Source organism: Orcinus orca, chromosome 10 (genome assembly GCF_937001465.1).
Source record: "Orcinus orca chromosome 10, mOrcOrc1.1, whole genome shotgun sequence".
Classification (NCBI taxonomy): domain Eukaryota; kingdom Metazoa; phylum Chordata; class Mammalia; order Artiodactyla; family Delphinidae; genus Orcinus; species Orcinus orca.
In genome coordinates this window covers 42,112,672-42,128,792 of record NC_064568.1, presented here as the reverse complement: position 1 = coordinate 42,128,792, position 16,121 = coordinate 42,112,672, and the positions used below count along the sequence as shown (strand labels likewise).

The following is a 16,121-nucleotide window of genomic DNA, read 5'->3' as shown; positions in this document are numbered from 1 at the left end:
GGGTAGGGGGAGAGGTGGGGCTTTCTGGATTCTAAGAAAAGCAAACTCCCTTCAATGACATCAACTAAGGGAAAGTATAGTTACTGCAAGGATTCACGAGCTCAGAAAGCCAGGGAAGCCCAAGATCCAGTCCTGGGAAAACCATGGAACTGGGTCTACTGAGGCCAGAATCCTTATAAGTACCTCTGGGACCACAGCAGGAGGAGCTGTGAATCTCCACCTGGGATCTGGGTACTTGCATGGGGCCTGCCCTCCTCTCTCCTCTCCATTCACTGGCCTTTTCTGTTCATACTTGGCAGCTAGGGAAATCTGACCGGCACAACTAATAACTGTTACACTGCTGGGAAGCCATTTGCTATCAGACCACATCCTGGGCTATTGACCAGACTGGGTATCAGCTGCCATTGGGCCAACCAGGTGGCAGCAGAGTACAGCGGGTGTGAGCAGAATCTGGGGCTGGCCTGCCTGGTTTCCAGTCCTGGCTCCACCACCCATGGGCTGTGTGTCCTTGGCCAAGTCATTGAACCTTTCTGTGCCCCATTTCTCATTTATACAACAGAGATGAAAATAGAGCCTGCCTCTGAGGGTTGCTAGGAGGGTTCCATGAGTAATATTGTTTAAAGCCCTTAGAACAGTGCCTGGCACACAGTCCATGTTCTGTGTCTGTTGAAGAAAAAAATGTGACAGAGTGGAGTCGGAAGGCTTAGAGGGGAAAACAGAAAATCTGCAAAGGAAGAAATTTGTTGAGGAAAGGACAGGTCCCTAGAATTGTTTCAGTTACCAAGTCTCCCATTTTCAGTTTAGTCCATGTACTTCCTGTAGGAGAACTCTTTTCATTAAGTAGTCTGAGTTGGGGTTTTTCCCTTGCTACCAAAAAAGTCGGTCTAGAACAACCCCCTTTTCCCACTTCTATGCATTGAAGCCCTGCCCTCTCTTTCAAGTCTACATGAGCCTTTCTTTCTGTGAAGTCTGTCAGGGTTTCTCGTCAGACATCTCTACCTCTAAGCACCCAGAGCAGGGTCTGAATCTCCCTTAGGCCTCTTCCCACTGTCCACCTCATACTTTGGGTGCTTGTGCACAAGCCTCCCCTCCCCAGATAAACGGCATGATGTCCACAGAGTCAGGAAGCCCAGCGAAGAGATACAGCGCCAAGAGCTCTTCAATGTGTAAAATAATGAGATATGATCTACACCTCCGACTTCCTGGCTGCACCATAGATGCTTCTAGGGTACAGGAACCTGCCTTATTCTATCTTGAATGCACCCTCTTAGGACTCTATGCTTGTCACAGGGAGAGAGGGGTCTTCCTAGGCTGTCTCCCCATCTAGCTCCTCCCAAGTGAGGAAGTATTGGCAGAATGGTTGGTCAGAGCCTGAGACATCCATTGGGCCAAGTTTTACTGGTGGGCAGGCTCACTGGGTGTTAAAAGTGTGGGCACATTAGTGAACTTCCTCTTGCCCTTTCCGTCTCCGGGTGATGAGTATGACAAAGAAAAACCTGTTTTCTCAGGGCAGGCCCAGCTGTCCTCTTTCACTTTCTGTTCCACGCAGACCTCACACCTGGCAAGGTCTGCCTCCCTTTCTGGTCCACTTTCTCCACTTGAGGCTGGAAGCTGCAGATGCAGGTATCTGAGATTCAGGGGTTGGGAGGTGAGTGAGAATCAAGGGACCACTTAGTGACCACTAACCTGAACTGCCTTCTCCAAACCAGCTTGTCCCTGAGGCTGTCGTTTGGGACACCATATAATCCATCATCCAAGTCAGGCATTTTGAGAATGAAAGGGGAGGTTATTAATATTGACCTTGGGAAAAGAGTCACAAACAGGGCACGTTCCAGGCCAACCAGGGCCCCTGGGCCCCCTCGTTGTCAGGCCCTTGCTCTGTATTCATGCAGTAGTACTTTATTTCCCATTCGGTTCTCATTCCTGGGGAGTACAGCTCCTTTGGCGAGAAATCACAGAGGGAGAGGAGAGGAAAGTCAGGATCTGAAAACCAAAACCCAACTTTGAATACCTTACATATGTAATAGACTGTCTTTTTTTTTTGGCCGTGCCTCGCGGCATGCGAGATCTTAGTTCCCCAAACGGGGATCAAACCTAGGCCCTTGGCAGTGAGACCACAGAATCCTGTGGACCGCCAGGGAATTCCCTAGACTCTTGATTAATATGGGTGAAAGTATAATGAATGTAGCTGAATTATTGCCAGTGATAATAAAAGTAGCAGACGATATTGTGGCAATACTAGTAGTTTAAAAAATAACATGGAAGACATGTTTCTTTACTTTGATGGATCTGAGTTAGAATGGGCTTGGGATCCTAGCTCATCTCTTACTAACTGTGTCATTCTGGGCATGATGCTTAACTCAAGACTGTGCATGATCTGAATGTCCCATGGGGCCTTCCTGCCCCTTGGAGATTTGGCACATTTGACTTAAACATCCTGTGTAGTGGATTAGGTAATCCAGAGTTTTCCTCATCGTTTCTGCAAATTCTGATCCCTAATGTTTTTTTAAAAAAAACATTTTCCTTGATGCTGCTCTCTTTCCCTACATTCCATGTCTGTGTGTTGCCTCACATCAAACCCCGATGTGAACTTTAGCCCCATCGCTCTTTTTCCACAGGAAACCCAATCTTTCTCAACATCTGAGTTTGGAAACTTCATGGACTTGAGGGGTTATATGGAGGAGTTCATCACACACCACAACCATCTGCCGTCTGGGTGGCTCCAGACCTTCCCTTTTCCACTTGGTTGTTGTTCAAAAGGGAGCAGCATCTCCTCCTGTGTGTCTCTTTTCCTCAAAGAAATAGTTCCCAAAAGCCACCCCCATAAACTCTCACTAATATCTCATTAGAATTGTTTTATCATATGTTCCTGTCTAAACTAAGCACAGGCAAGGTAATGGTACAACCAACTTGGGCTTAGACTAATTAGGACTCACTCCTGGGGGTAAGGCTGGACTCAAACCCCACAAATCTTCTAACTACCACAGTGGAGGGTGGATACCAGAGTAAAACTGGGTTTGTTGGACAAGTGACTGGGCTTGCAGCCATGTGTCTGCCACTGTGAGACAATTGAGATTAATTGAGCTTTGAGTCGTGGAAGACAGAGGGAAAGGAGCGCACAGCCAAAGAAGGGTGTCATTTCCCTGGCGGGGGAGGCACGAGATGGTGGGTCAGACAGATCTCTCTTCTGGGGTGATGTACTGCTGTCAGTTGGGACATTTTGGTGATTCCCTAAAAAAACCTCAAGGCAAATAGGGGCTGGGGAAAGTATTATCTGAGTGGCCATGAGTATAGGCTCTGTTGAATACTCTGCTTCTTGGGAGAGTCTCTGATAAGATCTCATTTGCATGCTGTGTTGGCAGTTGTTTCTGCTTCAAAGTTTCCGTTTCAATTCCTTTTCCATTGACTTGCTCTAATACGGAGCATGTCTTTCCTTGTCTTGGAATCTTTAAAGCTATATCTTTTCTGTTCTTTTTCTTTTTTTTTTTTTTTACCAAGTCTTTAATTTTCCAAAGTTCTCAAGAAGTAGTTTCCTCATCATTAATGTTTTCTCTGGACACTCTAAGTAGGGAAGCAGCTGCAGATTTCAGCTCAGATTCTGTTCTGCATGGTTATAAAAATGTTCAGTCCTTTCAGACCGCCCCCAGTGCCCAGGTGGAAATACCTTTCTACTAATGGTTTCAACTAATCATGTAGACCTTGCCTCAGATAACCAGCTCTTAGCCGATTTCCAGTCTATGGTATAAAGTCATCTCCGTCTGCATGGCATAATTTAAGTGCATTTTTATTTATTTTTAAAATTTTTAAAATTAATTAATTTATTTATTTTTGGCTGCATTGGGTCTTTGTTGCTGTGTGCAGGCTTTCTCTAGTTGCGGCAAGCAGGGGCTACTCTTCGTTGTGGTGCGCGGGCTTCTCATTGTGGTGGCTTCTCTTGTTTCTGAGCATGGGCTCTGGGCGCACGGGCTCAGTAGTTGTGGCTCGCCGGCTCTAGAGCACAGGCTTAGTAGTTGTGGTGCACGGGGTTAGTTGCTCCACAGCATGTGGGATCCTCCCAGGCCAGGGCTCCAATCCGTTTCCCCTGCATTGGCAGACGGATTCTTAACCACTGCGCCACCGGGGAAGTCCTAAGTGCATTTGTTTTTTTAATTTCATTTATTTATTTATTTTTATTTTTGACTGCGTTGGGTCTTCGTTGCTGTGTGCGGGCTTTCTCTAGTTGCGGCGAGCGGGGGCTACTCTTTGTTGAGGCGCACGGGCTTCTCATTGCAGTGGCTTCTCTTGTTGCGGAGCATGGGCTCTAGGCGCGTGGGCTTCAGTAGTTGTGGCACACGGGCTCAGTAGTTGTGGCTCGCGGTCTCTAGAGCAGAGGCTCAGTAGTTGTGGCACACGGGCTTAGTTGCTCCGTGGCCTGTGGGATCTTCCCGGACCAGGGCTGAAACCCTTGTCCCCTCCATTAGCAGGCAGATTCTTAACCACTGTGCCACCAGGGAAGCCCCCTAAGTGCATTTTTAAGTCAAAGTGTTTTGCAAATAACTCTGCTGTTATATGTTCCCATAATGGCACTGGTGTCTGCTCAAGTCCAGAAAGAAACTTGCAATAATGCTGCCACAACATCTGCTAGGAAAGATTCCTGTAACTGAAAGAGTTTTATTGCTAGCAGCTTTTGTGTCTCCATTCCTTCACCCTTGTTTCACTGAACTGCAATTTAAATAGTCCTTTTCTTAATTTCTGTCTCATCAAAGGTCTGATGTACACTGTGGAGATGAGGGCATTGGTTGAGATGATTCCAGTTAAGAGAGCAGTTTTGGTGGGCTGCTCAGGGCTTCAATGTCTAAAAAAACACTCTGCTCCCACCCAGCATCTCTTTGGGTACATAAGAGCTTTTGATCTGTAATGAGGGGAGGAGGGATGAGTTTTATTTGGGGGATGGGCTGAAGGAGACAGAAGGACTACAGGAGGAATGTTATGGCACCTGTTCTTTGACCCATGATAGAGAAAGGGATTCAAGACTGTAGCTGCTCAAGTGAGAGCTTTTAAGACCCTGGATCCAAGCACAACTGCCTTAGGGTCCAGGGAGTACAGCAGGGAGCTGGCTGTGGGGCGGACTTGTCACCTTGCCTCTGCCCCAGAACCACTGAGGGATGCCCTTGGCCTGCACCTTGGTGTTTGATATTGATGGTTATCAGATGGCCTTGTGGGCAGTGATTCCTGACCAGGAAGAGTGGGGGCTGGGGCAGGAAGTGGGGCAGTGGAGGGTAGGAACTGCAGCATTGTTAGCAAGACCAAGAGGACACCCCTCTGGGACGCCTAGAAGTAGCAGGTTGAACCACAGTGATCAAGCTGCTGGAGCTTGGTCCGTCACCATCTGGCTGCGATAAGGAAGGTTAGCATCATTTTGAAGTCATAGGCTGCTGAGGATTCTATCAATTTATTTTAAGAAAAGGTCCAGGAAAGGCAGGCAAACGTTTCTTTCCTGAAATGATTTGCAATGACTTCACCTCCCCACTTCATTTCCTGTCTAATCCAAACTTGGCCCGAACCACTGTTCCAGCTATCGAATGCTTTGTAACAAATCACCCCACTATTTAGCGCCTTAAGACAATAATCATTTTGTAACCTGCCGTGATCTCTGTAGGTGAGGAGCTTGGGAAAAGTTCATCTGAGCATTTCTGGTTTGAGTCTCTTATGTGGTTATGGTCAGACAGTGGCCAGAGCTCAGAAAGCCTGGGCTGAAGCAGCAGGCAGCTGGCCAGGCACCTCTGTCTCTTCATGTGCTGTCAGGGCCTCTGTGTGGCCTCTCCATGTGGCCTAGTTTAGGCTTTCTCACAGCATGGAGGCCTCAGGGCAGTCAAAATATTCCAGAGGGCTGAAGCCTTCACGAGTGAGGACCACGGGTGGAATATGGATGTCTTTTATGGCCGAGCCTCTGAAGTCTCACGTAGCATCACTTCAAGGGTGAGCTGCTAATTCAAAGTCACAAAAGGTCACTTAATGTCAAGGGCAAGGGAATTAGGCCCCACTTCTTGATGAGGGAGTGGCAAGGTTCTAGAAGAGTGTGGGGGTTGAGGAGAGGTGGAAGACTTTGCTGCACCCATCTTTGGAAAATACACCCACAACCACCTTCTCCACGCAGGGTGAAATCATTCTTCCGAGTCTGTCTCCCTCCAAGGCTGGCTTCCTTTAAGACAGCCTTGATCTGGATCTTCCTCCCTTATCAGCTTTCTGCCACCTTTTCTACGTGCTTGAATCTCTGCTCCTTCCCCTCTTCTCCCAGCTCCTCAATCATGTTGGCTCATCTCCTCCCAAGCCCTATTTAATATGCAGGGCCTCGGATGGAAACCTCTCCAGGTCTCCTGCTTTCCTGCTGAGGGATCTTTTCCTAAAAAGGCACTGAACTGGCAGTTCTCGTGAGCAAAGAGAGTGCAGAAATCCATCAGAGCACTGACTAAGATGCAGGGCAGCTGTGGGACGCTGGCTGATTGAAACATCCCTGAGTTCTTTGATCTGAGCAAGGCACACACCAGGGAGGACAGAGGGAGTAAAGGGCTGGGGGAGAACGCCAGGATAATAAATGGACTTGGAAACCAGGAAAGGCTCTCAGGAAATATTTTCCAAGCTTGCAGACATGTAAGGACACTCCCTAATTGCCAATAAGTGAATCATCACCAATTATCATGCAGCCCAGTTAAGGATAATTGTATGCTATAGGCCTAGAATCAAAGCCTTAAAAATAATATTATTAATAATATCATTATTATTAATAATATTATTTTTAAATCAACAGAAAAGAGAATCTGTTTAGAAGCCTGGAGGATGATCTAAAAGGAGAGGTCAAGATGGGAACACTTGGAGGCAGGACAGCAGAAAGACAGGGGTATTCCTATGTGACTGTGAGGAAGGGCAGGCTCATGGAGAAGCATGGAGCGTCTAGCCAGAAGAGACCTGTTCATAGAATCAGCTAGGTCCCCTGAAGTCACACTAAGCTGCCACCCTCTCCTCCCTGGGGTGTTTGTCCTTTTTTATGTGGCCGTGAAATAACCAGGCCTCACACGCATCATGCATTTCCATTTCTTTGCAGTAATTCTAGCCAGAGAAGGTGGCACTCAAACCCAAGTGTGAATTCTGGCTCTGTCACTATTAATCTGTGCAACTTTAGGCAAGGCACTTAACCTCTCTGAATCTCTGTTTGCTCACGGAAACTGTAAAATGGGGAATATTATACCTTACCTTTGTGTTGTGATAAAATGAGATCATATGAATCAAGTGTTTAGAATAGCCTTGGACTCAATTAGTGCTTAATCAAGTCTGTTCTCTTCTGTTCCCTCTTAATTATCCAAATAGCATCTTTTTTCATTTTGTAACCAGTCTCAAACTTGTTTCTTTTGATAGGCGTGCATTATTGCAAGAAAGCAAGACATTAAAAATCAAAACATGGTTATACTAAATGGCAGGCCATAATCATTTTGGGGGATTCAGCAAATGAAGAGTCCTTTTTCCTGGTTTCCTTTTCATGTGTGGGCCTTCCGAGATGTTACCGAGTTGGGAATGCAGCCCGCCCAGCATCCTGGCCTTTGTCCTTGGATCTAGGATTCCAGATTTCCCAGCCCTTCACCTGCTGCCATCACAGGTTTAGGAAGGGCTGTCTGGGGGTTTTGCTATGAGTCTGGGTCTGTGAGGCACACAGAGGCGTTGTAAAGGCAGATGCACATGCCCCATTCAAGTCCAGCCCCTTATGAACACACACCACAGATCATCTATTCCCTCTCCCTGGGGTAAAACATCCTCCATTTCCCCTGAGAACTCCCCTCTCAAGCAGTGACTTTCTCCTTTGGGGCCTCCTAGTGCCTGTGACTTGCCTCCATCACAGCAGCTCTCCCTCGGCATCCACATCCTGATGATTTGGGTGCACACTGCCCTCCCTGCCAGGCTCCTCTCACACTACTGATTCCCAGCAGAGAGCTTGGCACAGAGAGGTGCTCAGTAGGTATTTGTTGACCTGAATCAAACTGATGAAAGGCAAGACTTATAAGACTTTCCCAACCCTAATATTCCATGATTTTAAAAAGTGCCTCCAGGCTTCCCTGGTGGCACAGTGGTTAAGAATCCGCCTGCCAATGGAGGGGACAGGGGTTTGAGCCCTGGTCCGGGAAGATCCCACATGCCGCGGAAAAACTAAGCCCGTGCACCACAACTACTGAGCCTGCGCTCTAGGGCCCGCGAGCCACAACTACTGAGCCCATGCGCCTATAGCCCATGCTCCGCAACAAGAGAAGCCACAGCAATGAGAAGCCTGCGCACTGCAACGAAGAGTAGCCCCTGCTGGCTGCATCTAGAGAAAGCCTGCACACAGCAACAAAGACCCAGTGCAGCCAAAAATAAATAAATAAATTTATAGAAAAGAATCACTTCAGAAATGGAAAAAAAAAAGACTAAATCAAATTTGCCCACCTTTTCACCCACTTCCCCTCTGATCATAAAGGTGGTCAAAAAGCTGGGCTCAAGACTTAGCGTGAGCACCATCCTCCACAAAGGTTAGGGCCCAAAACTCAGCTGGTGCTCAACGAATTATTTATTGCTCAATAAACAGATCAAATGAATGTGGCATGGTAACACCAGGAAGTATACTCACTGACCCAGGATGTATCATCTGAGGTGCTGATTTATCTTAGGGGGTTGATGAAGCATTTCTGGGAAACTCACAGGGTGACAGAAATGCAGGCATTGTCAGGAAAGTGGATTAAGGTGTTTTGATTGCTGGGCAGACCTAGTCTTCAGCATTTCCCCGTGGTTACAGCTCTGGATTTTGATGACCTGTCTGAGTGTTTATAGAAGCACAGCCTTTCCAGCAGCAGCCGAAAGGGTCTTTTGGGGAAGCCTATGTGAAGAACCCACTGTGACATGGATGTCACCACAGGCTGTGATGTGTCTGATGGAAAGATGCGGCAGACCTGGGTGAAGGAAGTGAAGTCTCTTTAATGATGAAGGTTATAGAAGTACGTGGAAATGGTTACAGAAAGTAGGAGGCAAGCCAGCCTGCTTCAAGGGAGAGATGAAGCTTCCCATGTCCCCAAAGTCCCCACGAGGACAGCCCCCCACAAGTGATGCGAGCTTCAGAGTGAGGCTCTGCCAGGGCACCACGAGGTGCCCTCTGCCATCCTCATGGGAGGAGTGAGTGGGTTTTTCTCCTGTTACTTCCTCTGCAACCCCAGATGTTTTGGAGACTCTGGCCACTTACCTGCCTACTCGCCAGGTACGAGGGATGGGACAGAATAACTCTAGCACCTTCCTGAGTGTTCACCCTGAAAGTAATAGATGAAGTAAAAGCCTATTTCTCAGGAGGATCCATTCCTGCAAAGGGCAGTTGCCAACCCCTACTGGAAATATGTATCACCCCTATTGTGATACATATTTCCAAATTACATTCCAAATTGCTTTCACAAATTTATACTCTCATCAGTGCCTTCATGAAGACATCCTTGCCAGCATTACATATTAATATTAAAAAAAACCTCCCAAGGCTGGAGTTTTCACACATCAAGAAACCGAAGCTGAGAGAAGCTGAGTGATCATTCAGTGAATCATAGAGGATGGCAGAATACAGATATGACAAAAGAGAAGTTTCTATTCCACAGGAAGTACAGCTATTTTGGGACTTGGGGAAAGAATCGAGAAATAGGGCAAGAAAAGGCAGGCAGGGTCAGGCTGTGAGTGTGCTGATGCTTTCCAACCCACCCATCAGAATCAAACCCCAGGGGTAAGGGAAGATAGAAACACCCGGTAGTTTTAAGGGCTCCAAGAACACCAGGCTGGTGTCCGCACTTCCCTGGGTGTCCTCTGAGAAGGCTTCACACATTTCACTGGACCCTTGGGTCAGCCTGACACTGCTTCCAACATGGCACCCAAGCCATGGAGTAGAAGTGACTGAGGGGGGTGCTTCGGTGGGTTGGGCCTGAGACGGCAGCCCTGGTTCGAAACGTCTGGTCCAGCATGAGATGTGGAGGAGGTCTAGAAGTTGCTTTGTGCCACAGGGGGACCCAAATAGTAGCTGAGGTACTGGCTGGTGAGTTCTCTAGGGTGTCACCCATGGCAAAAGCAAAGTGACCTTTTAACAGAGAGTTACAGGGAATTCCCTGGCCATCTAGTGGTAAGGACTGCACGCTTCCACTGCAGGGGGCACGGGTTCAATCCCTGGTCTAGGAACTAAGATCCGGCAAGCTGTCTGGTGCGGCCGAAAAAACCCCCACAAAAAAACAAAAAACACAGAGAGCTACAGGATGGACTTCTCAAACCAGGGATCAAGTGGCTTTCCCATGCAGGCCTCAGGGCATCAGTAGCCTCAGTGAGAGCCAGGTGAGACCTAGGTGGCAAGGCAGCACCTCTAACCTCGAAGGCAGCATACAATTGTGCCACAAGACATGAAGACTTGTAAGCTTCCCCTGCAACGAGCTGTTATCTTGGAATGAAGAGGAGGAAGGAGAACCTTGTAGTGATCGAGAGACTAAAGACGAAGTAATTACCCAAAAGGAGATGATTTTAAACCAGAAAAGTATGAGATACCATGATGGCACAAACAAGAGGTTTTTGCCTCCAGTGGAAAAAGGGGGCTTGTGAGCTGCTGGGGATCTTATTGACAGTCGTGTTTTGCACATCTCAGCACACTCCACCTTCATGACTTCTATAATAACATACTTTATTTTTACTTGGAGAACAATAGTATAAAGAAGAAAATAAAAATCATCCTATGATCTCACCAACCACAGATAACCACTGTGCTATCTTGGTGTATTTCCTTCCAGTCTTTTTTCTACGTATACGTGTGTGTGTGTGTGTGTGTGTGTGTGTGTGTGTGTGTGTGTGTGTGTGTGTGTGTGTTACTGTGATTGTATGCTGGTGCTTCTTGTTTGTTGACAACAGTCTTTAATGTCTGAGGCACTTTTGTTTGTGGAAAAGAATACCCACCACTTTGTGTACTTTGTTTATTATCTGTAAATAATTAACAATTCTTAATGTTCACAGCACTCATGACCACCAAACCGAAAATGTAAGAAGTCATCAAATCCAATTTCCCCAGATGCTTAAACATTGATGGAAGTGTGATCAATTAAACTTCTGTAAACATTTGATTACAAATCTCCAATATTATCAGATTCTCTCATGTGCTGTAAATGCCTTAAAATGCAGACAGAACAGACCCACAATGACAATGATTTCTACACTGAGCAGCAGTTACAAAAGTGCTCATTTTATCTCATCATCTCATTCTTACTCCTGTGTTTATTTCTTGCCAGAGGCTTGGCTTCCTTTCCTTAGCCCAGAGATCTGGCTGCCTCTTCGCTGGATGAAATGGGAGAAAGTGTTATGGGTCAGGGACTGCTCAGATTATCAGCTCTGACTTCTTAGATATGATATGATTTTTTTGTAGTCCTGTCAGATGGGGAGACTGACCTGATTTAGATAAAAACTTGTCACACTGAAAGTACAGCTTCTCTTTCTTATTGATTATTTTGACCTCTAATGTTGACACTATTCTTCCTCTTCATTTCATGTGCATTTCATGGGTGATTAAGTTTTCTTCAAAAAAAAATTTTTAATGGCTGCCTGACATTTACTGGAATGGATGCGCCACCATTTATTTAACCTGGTTACTTAATTGTTGGGCATTTAGATGATGTTCAGTTTGTTTTCAGTTAAACTCATCTCCATTTGAACAATGTACGCTTATGAATCTCAGTGTGCCTTTCTAGTTTCTTGGGTTAAACTCATAGAAGGGAACCTCCTGGGTCAATGGTTATGAAGATATTTAAGGCTTTTGATACATAATGCCAAATTGCCTTCCAGAATGGCTCTGTAGGCCTCATTGTTCTGGTGTGGTCCCACATAGGATAGGAGAAGGCACTGCTGTCTCTCTTTAAAGGAGGAGAAATCAAGACATGGCAGAGCGGGACTTCCCTGGTGGTCCAGTGGTAAAGAATCAGCCTTCCAATGCAGGGGGCGCAGGTTCAATCCCTGGTTAGGGAACTAAGATCTCACATGCCACGGGGCAGCTAAGCCCACACACCACAACGAGAGAGCCCACGCACTCTGGAGGCTGCGGGCCACAACTAGAGAGAGAAACCCCCCACACACCACAACTAGAGAGAAGCCCGCGCGCCGCAATGAAGAGCCCGCACGCTGCAACTAAGACCCGATGCAGCCAAAAAAAAAAAAGAGAGAAGACATGGGAGAGCAAATTGTCAGAGGAGAGGGTCACTACTGGAGGTTCTGGTGAAGGAAGATCCATGCCAGATTTCCAAACACTGCCCGGTTACTCACATATGGTAACTGTGCTTTTCAAACTAACAATTCAGACTCAGCCTGACAAGTCCAGGCATACTTAATGGACAATGGAAAAGAATCTTTGGAATTAGGACTGTTCCAGAAAAGCTGGAATGTATTATAATTAGCTATTCATCCCTGCATTGTCCAATATGGCAGACATCAGCCACATGCAGATATTGAGCTAATGTGACTAAGGAATGGAATTTTTAAATTTAATTTAATTAATTTAAATTTAAAAGCTGATATTTGATGCAGTTATTGGAAAACTTTTAATGGTGTTTGGAACAACTTGAACATGTGAATTTATTTTTTGACTCTAAGTTTTATGAAACCTAACTAAATATGGTCAATATTTCCAGAGAAAATTTAGCATCCAAGTTAAGATGTGCTATAAATGTAAAACGCACAGTGGATTTCAAAGACTTAGTATGAAAAAAGAACGTAAGCTGTCCCATTAGTAAATGTTTTATATTGATCACAGGTTGTAATCATAATATTTTGGATATGTAAGTTTAAATAAAATGTCATTAAAATTAATTTCACCTTGTTCTCCTTTTTTAAAATAAACTTTTAATTTTAGAATACTTTCAGATTTACAGAAAAATTGCAAAGATAAAATGGAGAAGTCTCATATGCCCCACACCCAATTTCCCAATTATCAACATCTTAATATTAGTAGGATATAATAACCAACAAGGACCTACTGTATAGCACAGGGAACTATACTCAATATTTTGTAATAACCTATAAGGAAAAAGAATCTAAAAAAAGAATATATATATATATATATATATATAACTGACTTGCTGTGCTGTACACTTGAAACTAACATGATACTGTAAATCAACTATACTTCAATTTAAAAAAGTTTTTCAAAATTAAATATATATATATTAATAGGATACATTTGTCACAGTTAACGAGCCAGTATTGATACATTATTATTGACTGAACTTTATTCAAATTTCCTTAGTTTTTACCTAATGCCTTTTTTCTGTTCCAGGATCCCAACCCAGATACCACATTACATCACATCTCCTGAGGCTCCTCTTGGCTGTGACCATTTCTCACAGTTTCCTTGGCTGTGATGATCTTGACAGTTTTTTGAGGAGTACTGGCCAGGTGTTTTGTAGAATGAGCCTCAGTTGGAATTTGTCTGATATTTTCTCATGGTTAGACTGGGGTTATGGGTTTTGGGGAGAAGGACCATAAAGGTAAGATGTCCATCTCATCATATCATATCAAGAGTATATACTGTCAACATGGCCATCATTGTCAATGCAAACCTTGGTCACCTGGCCAAGGTGGCCTCTGTCAGGTTCTCCACTGTAAAGTGACTCTTTCTCTGCCCACACTTACAAGTGAGGAGCTGTGCTTCACCCCCTTGGGAGTGGAGATCTGCATAGATCATTTGGAATGCTTCTGGAAGGAAGAGTTGTCTCTTCTCATATATTTACTTATTCAATCATTTATTTATGTCAGTATGGACTCATGGATATTTATTTTTATTCTTTGGGTTATTATCCAATACAACTTTAAATTTACGTTCTTAGTCTAATTGTTCTATAGCTTTGGCCATTGATTGGGAGCTCTCTCAGTTTGTCCTATGTCCCTTTGACATACCCCATTGTTGTGAGGTTTTTTAAGTGGGCTTCTTTTTTTTAATGTAGCTACTAGAACATTTAAAAATCACATTTGTGCATGCATTGTATTTCTATTGGACAGCTTTGATCTAGACTGTCTTGTATGCAGGCACTATGTACTTAGAAAATTCTTAACCTTGGGACCAGCAAGAGTGTCTAAACTGTGTGGGCATCCTAAATCTTGCATTCAGTTAATTTCTCCTCTTTGCTTTGGCTCCTGGGAAACTCAGTGCTGTTATTGTGATCCTTGTCTAGAAATATCCTACCATACTAAGTTTCCTTCTGGATATATTTCCTTTTTATCTCTGTTTCCCCATGGCCTCAACTCCAACAATTAATCATTTAATTTTTTTTTGTATTGTACCTAATTTTGTTAAGCCATCCTGAACCCTCTATGGAACAAGGCATGTTTATAGGACAATGTTAATGCTCTGCTCAGATTTCTCAGATCCCTTTTACTGTTTTATGTGTGTGTGTGTGTGTGTGTGTGTGTTTCCCTGCTGCCACACTTCCAATAGCTGGCCCCTGTCTAGTCTCTGGAGATCTAGTCTTAGGCTATTGGGGGAGGCATTGCCTGAGAATTAACATCCCTCTGGGGCAGCCCTTAACCATTGACTGGTGGGGTGTAAGAAGTGGAAGCTTTGTTTAGGTGCCCTGAGGGCGGGAACCGGGGGGATTCTGAGGTGCTGCTTACACTGCAGAACCCTCTATGGATTCAGGCTACAGCCGCCCTCCATGGGACTTTGCCTGAGATGGCACCTTATCGTGGCTTCCCTGATATGGCATCCTTCATAAGTCACTTGCATACGAAGCTCATCTCAATGTCTGCTTGGGGAACATGACTTAAGACAGCCAGTGATACTTTTTTTTTTGAATTTTATTTAATTTATTTTTTTATACAGAAAGTTCTTATTAGTTATCTGTTTTACACATATTAGTGTGTAAATCCCAATCTCCCAATTCATCCCACCACCACCACCACCACCACCACTCCCACCACTTTCCCCACTTGGTGTCCATTCTTTTGTTCTCTACATCTATGTTTCTATTTCTGCCCTGCAAACCAGTTCATCTGTACCATTTTTCTAGGTTCCACATATATGCGTTAATATATATTTGTTTTTCTCTTTCTGACTTACTTCACTCTGTATAACAGTCTCTAGATCGATCCACATCTCTACAAATGACCCAATTTTGTTCCTTTTTATGGCTGAGTAATATTCCATTGTATATATGTACCACATCTTCTTTAACCATTTGTCTGTCGAGGGGCATTTAGGTTGCTTCCATGACCTGGCTATTGTAAATAGTGCCGCAATGAACATTGGAGTGCATGTGTCTTTTTGATTTATGGTTTTCTCCGGGTTTATGCCCAGTAGTGGGATTGCTGGGTCATATGGTAATTATATTTTTAGTTTTTTAAGGAACCTCCATACTGTTCTCCATAGTGGCTGTATCAATTTACATTCCCACCAACAGTGCAAGAGGGTTCCCTTTTCTCCACACCCTCTCCAGCATTTGTTGTTTGTAAATTTTTCTGATGATGCCCATTCTAACCAGTGTGAGGTGATACCTCATTATAGTTTTGATTTGCATTTCTCTAATAATTAGTGATGTTGAGCAGCTTTTCATGTGCTTCTCGGCCATCTGTATGTCTTCCTTGGAGAAATGTCTATTTAGGGCTTCTGCCCATTTTTGGATTGGGTTTTTTTTTTTTTAATACTGAGCTGCATGAGTTGTTGAATATTTTGGAGATGAATCCTCTGTCTGTTGATTCGTTTGCAAATATTTTCTCCCATTCTGAAGGCTGTCTTTTCATCTTGTTTGTAGTTTCCTTTGCTTTGCAAAATCTTTTAAGTTTCATTAGGTTCCATTTGTTTATTTTTATTTCCATTACTCTAGGAGGTGGATCAAAAAAGATCTTGCTGTGACTTATGTCAAAGAGTGTTCTTCCTATGTTTTCCTCTATGAGTTTTATAGTGTCCGATCTTACATTTAGGTCTCGAGTCCATTTTGAGTTTATTTTTGTGTATGGTGTTCGGGAGTGTTCTAATTTCATTCTTTTACATGTAGCTGTCCAGTTTTCCCAGCACCACTTATTGAAGAGACTGTCTTTTCTCCATTGTATATCCTTGCCTCCTTTGTCATAGATTAGTT

General features: G+C 44.4%; 1 long non-coding RNA gene across 1 annotated transcript in view; it reads left to right on the top strand.

The window, feature by feature from the left end:
* Positions 1–3,987: 3,987 nt before the first annotated feature.
* The window catches only part of LOC125965666 (uncharacterized), a 313,457-nt gene continuing 301,323 nt past the window's right edge, over positions 3,988–16,121 (top strand). Inside the window, exon 1 of the long non-coding RNA XR_007479875.1 lies at positions 3,988–4,356. This is a non-coding gene — a long non-coding RNA (uncharacterized LOC125965666). The remainder of the gene's footprint in view (positions 4,357–16,121) is intronic.